Source organism: Alligator sinensis, unplaced genomic scaffold (assembly GCF_000455745.1).
Source record: "Alligator sinensis unplaced genomic scaffold, ASM45574v1 scaffold467_2, whole genome shotgun sequence".
Lineage (NCBI taxonomy): Eukaryota > Metazoa > Chordata > Crocodylia > Alligatoridae > Alligator > Alligator sinensis.
In genome coordinates, this window is record NW_005842129.1 from 434160 (window position 1) to 439270 (window position 5111).

The following is a 5111-nucleotide window of genomic DNA, read 5'->3' on the forward strand; positions in this document are numbered from 1 at the left end:
GATAACTAATAAAGAAAAGTTGTACCCTGTACCAATCATTTGGTCCCCTCCCCTGAACATACTCCTGTTGGACTGGCTTACAAAACAAAAGTGACATCTTTATCACTTGTACTTAAGCTCTCCATATGGATGCAATTTCCAAAGCAAAACTATAGGAAAAACATCCATGAAGTTCTAATACCATGGAGAGCAGCTGACCCCTGCTAACATTAAAGGGACCCTGAAGTTGTAGCCCAGGGGTGTCCAATCTTTTTTAATGTGGGGCTGGATCATGAACTTTATCACCCAGTGGGCTGAAGAGCCATATTCAAAGACCTCACAGGAAGCGGTATCACATCACCCCCCGAAACGAAAGTACAGTGTTTACTTTTGTTTCCCATCACAGCACCTTGGGCCTCAGAAAATGGCTTTGCAGGCCGCATGGTGGCCCGCAGGCCATATGTTGGATAAGCCTGTTGTAGCCCTTCTGGTTGCTCCTTCTGTCCATCCTTAGAAAAGGTTCTACCTCAGGACCAGGCAACCCATGGCAAAGGTGCCAGAGCAATGCACGTGCACCTTGGGACTGACAGCAGGGAAGAGACCAGGGCTGAGATGCCACAACAAGGATCGGCCCCTCACAGATCCCCCACCATCCACCCCTGGCACATCAACACCTTACAAGTCCAGGTTGCAGGTATTTTTTGGTACTGTGCCCAAAAATGTTGCTGACCCCTGCTCTACCTTCTTATCTCCCTAGGATAGTAAGAGCAAACGCTGAGGAGATGGTTTCCTCTTATACTCTTCAGATAGTGGGTGGTCTTGCAATCCCAAGGTACTGAGGTAACAGCATTATCTCCTGAATACCTCCATGATGGCTGCTATCAACAGTTCTTTTAGTTATGGCAAACTGCAACAGTGACTGAAGCTGCAAAGTCTGCTAAACAGGTGCCAGGACCTTATATGTTCCCCATTTACTCCTCCTATTTTGTCCCTCAATTTACTTCAAAGCAACAAGAGTCTGTCCACTGACATTTACATTTCTTGTCAGTTAGGAACAGATTGAATGCTGCACTAAAAAAATTATATAGAAAAAGAAAAGACCTCAAGTTCATCTTTTTTTCATTCAGTCAGCCCATGCAATGCTACACACTTGAGTATGTAAAGAGACCAAAACAACTGCTCTAAAAAGTGTGCACCATATCACTCATCTCAATCAGGCTTTGCGGACTTCCCAATTCCATGACCAGGGAGTCTAACATTTTGCCAAAGTGCATCAAAAAATCAGCATTTTTGCTGCAGAATTGGCCATTCTGCTGTAGCCAGGTACCAGCTTATTCAATTCTTGTCTTCCTGCCTACCTGTAACCTCTTGATTTTCAGCGTTTATTAAAAAATGAAAATTTATTGCATTACTACCAAAGATCACTCATAAGCCAGAAAAAAAGGAAGCTAGGGAACCTACCTGATCCTCAGAAATAATCTATAAAATTAGCATTCATTCCCATCTCCTTTGAATAGGCAACTATGTCTTGAAGCCGACAATTCTATTTCATGATGGCACAACAACACTGCTGCAGAATTCAGGGTTGTTTTCTTAGTGTGTATCCCTATTATTCCAGGTGGCCCTTATTTAGTAACCCTTTAATAGTTGCTACAAGCATACTGAATTACAATGCTGGCAGGTTGTCAGAAGTACAGCTATGCAAGAACTACTCCTAAAAGAGGTAGCTTTTAACTACAGAATCACAGAAGAGTAGGGTTGGAAAGGACCTCAGGAGGTCTAATCCAGTGGTTCTCAACTTTTTTTGCACCAGGACCCATTTGTAAACATCGACGGCCAGTCCTGACTCAGTGCCCCTCACTTGCAACCCACTGCCCCCTGGCCCCAGCCCCCCAGTGCATGGGGCAGGTGGTAGGTGTGTGGGGCAGAGGGCATCCCAAGCCCCAGGGGAAAAGCCACGGTTTCCCACATTTTTCTCCTTTAAAGGAGAAAACATTTTTAAAGTTTGTTCGCAATCCTTTCATATATTCTTGAGACCCGCTTCTGAGACACAACCCACAGGTTGAAAAATACTGATCTAATCCACACCTATGCTAAAAGGAAGATCCTTCCTCTCGAAGCCATCCCAACCAAGTGTGTGTCTAACCAACTCTTTAAAAACTTCCAAAGATGGAGATCTGACAACCTCTCTGCACACTCAGTAAAAACTTCCACAACCTTAGACAAATTGAGGCAGAGCTCCTACAGACTTCCAACACTACAAGTCACAGGCCCGAATGCTTCTAAAAATATAGAAATTTCCAATAACCAAGAAAATGACTAAAAATTGAAGACAGCAGTCCTATACCCCAAAACATTAAAACTATATCATTCAAATATTTGAAAGTTAGGTAGCAAAGGGATAACTCATCTCTCCCAGAAACCAGACTAGAAACACCCACTTGAAAATGGATATGGGGAGCATAGGCTTTATAGTTTTAGAATTTACAGAATCACTTCCAACAGCTTTAGGTCTGCTATTTCAAAGTCTTGAAAATGAGCATTCAAGGGTTGTAGCCATGATGGGTCAGGAAACATAAGGGAAGCAATAATTTATTGAGCAACATAACTTTATTGAACCAACTGTATAGTTGGGAGAGAGATTAGACAAGCTTTTGGGCAGCAAGTCTCCTCCTTCAGGCCTGGAAAAGAAGCAAGTAAAAGATATTGCGAAAAAAAAGGAAAGGAAAAATCACCTAGCTTCTTGGAAGTGAGGGGGAGATAGCCATTAAAATTACTAGGCTCCCTTCGCTGTTTCTAGTTAGAGAGAGGACAATTAGTTGCAAAGCAGACAGTTCCGGTTAGTATGCCAGGCAGAGGCAGGGTAGAGATGCATTTTCTAGACTTGGTATTCACGTAACAAGTATAATTGAGTTATAAAGTAGTCAGTGGGGTTGAAAGACAGTATGTTCTTAAGATGGGGTCTGCAAGTTTTTGCAGGGCGAGGGGCAGGGGAAAGACTCAAGTGAAGCCAAGCATGAGCTGCTTCCAACCTGGTCCACAGCACCACAAGAGCATCCGTCACCATTCACCCCTGCAATAATGCCACCGTGCTTCTCCATGCCACCCAGGTGAAGCCCCCTGCCACCAAAACACTGCAAAAACCCTCGAACTCCAAGGACTCAATAAAATGTCTCTGAGAGCCAGATCTGGTCCATGGGCTGTAGGTTGCTAGCCTCTGACTTCAGAGGTTTATGCATTTAACTATTAATTGTTACAAGAGACAACAAACTGGGTCTGATACCAATACTACAATATGAAGTGAAGTACATTATGGCATGTACAGAAGTGGAGTAAATAAAAAAAAATGTATTAAAAAAGCCATCACATACTGGATGCAGGTAAAGGGATATTTCCTTGCATACTTTTCTGATTTCATAAGATCACAAGGACTGTACAAGTGTCTGCAACTAATAAACATATTTATTTTTACCAAGATCTCCCTGTCACACTATGAATATTGTAAGCTCTGTTGAAAAAGGACAGAGAGACTGCTTATGCTAGGGCTCCCAATACTGTTAATAGCTTGCATTAATGAAAGCTTGTCTTCCATATTCCCCGACACATGCCAGAAAACATGCCATCCACACATTATCCTCCATTTACAGTCTTACCCAGGACCCTGTTCCCCCATTGAGAACACTATTTTGAGCAGAATAGAAATCCATTTAGCATCCCAATATCATTCAGAAATGCCGCTCCCAACAAGAGACAAGATTATCCTCTCTCACATTCTAACATACATCCATTTCTGCCCTGTTTCAAATTTATTAAATTTATTTTATAAATATTTATTTATTTATTTATTTAATAAAATGAAAAATCATAAGTTCCTTGGAGTAGCAGCCATCATATCAGATATCTACTACCAAGCACAATACCTCCCAGTCTTAATCAGGGCCTGGGGAAATGTATTTTGAAATACATCAGACACATCACTACTCTTCCACCAAAAACAGCCACTTAACTTGACTACACAGGGCCTAATACTCAAAATTACCTATGAGAAAGGTCCAAGACCCATTTATGCATCAGGCAGACCCTTAGTTCTAAAGCTGAACAAAAAACTACATTTCTAATTCATAAACAACTTGGAAAGATAATTTTTGTTCAATAAAAACAACTAGCAAACATCTCTCAATAAGTATACGGAAGCTATACAGACACATGCCATTAAAGTTGACTGACAACACTGAAAATACTTTCAGAGTGAAGTTTTTAAACTATAACCTAGAGTTGCTCACTTACATAGCATCCTACTAATTTTAATATAGGGTTTTCATAATATATGATAGAATTTTAGAGAACGTTTCATTTAAACACCAAATATTAAACAATGCAAAATTTACAAGCAAAAACAAGTTTTTAACTGTTCCTTAGTACATATGCATGATAATTTATCGCAGGGGACCAAGGTGACAGAATTACAACCCTCTTCTTCCCTATCTCCACAAAAAGTTGGCAGTGCTGAGAGAGATCAGGAATGGAATTAAGTGAAGTGCTTATAACATTTCTGCTGCATTCAATATTACTGTGTATGAAAATCCTGGACGTTTCTAGCAATACAAAAGCACTATTATGCAAGTAGACAACGCCCATATTACTAGAGGAGCTGTTTACACACATTTTTGGAACTCAAAGCAGGAGCACGTCAAGCTGCAGTTAACACGTGTGGACAACTCGAGGCACTAGCAGACCATAAAGGGCGGCCACATTCAAAAATTCCTTTTTCACATCCTTACAAATTCAGACATGTCCAAGAAAGTTTAGCTTCTGCTCTGTGATCTTATGGAGAGGCTGAATAAACTACAGCAAGGCTGAACCCACAGGAAGGCTGGCAGCCGCAGTGCTGGCTATTTCACATGTTTCACAGAACTTCGCCTAAACCCCCCCGAGCCAGGGCCTCGGCCTGTTGTGGAGCATCGCACACGCACGCACGCACGCACGCATCTCCAGCTGCCAAGTACTTGGCAGCATGGGGAAGTGTCACTGCAGATCGCCTCTTCAGGAGACATGGGGGCGCTGCAGCCGGCTGCCATGTACCACGGGCGCGCTCAGGCCACAAGCCGGGGCCACCCGCGACACGGGCCGCC

General features: G+C 42.4%; 1 protein-coding gene across 3 annotated transcripts in view; it reads right to left on the reverse strand.

Annotated features, from left to right (window-relative positions):
* Window positions 1-5111, reverse strand: part of RBM6 (RNA binding motif protein 6) — a 105891-nt gene that overhangs the window by 100190 nt on the left and 590 nt on the right. The window lies entirely within an intron of this gene.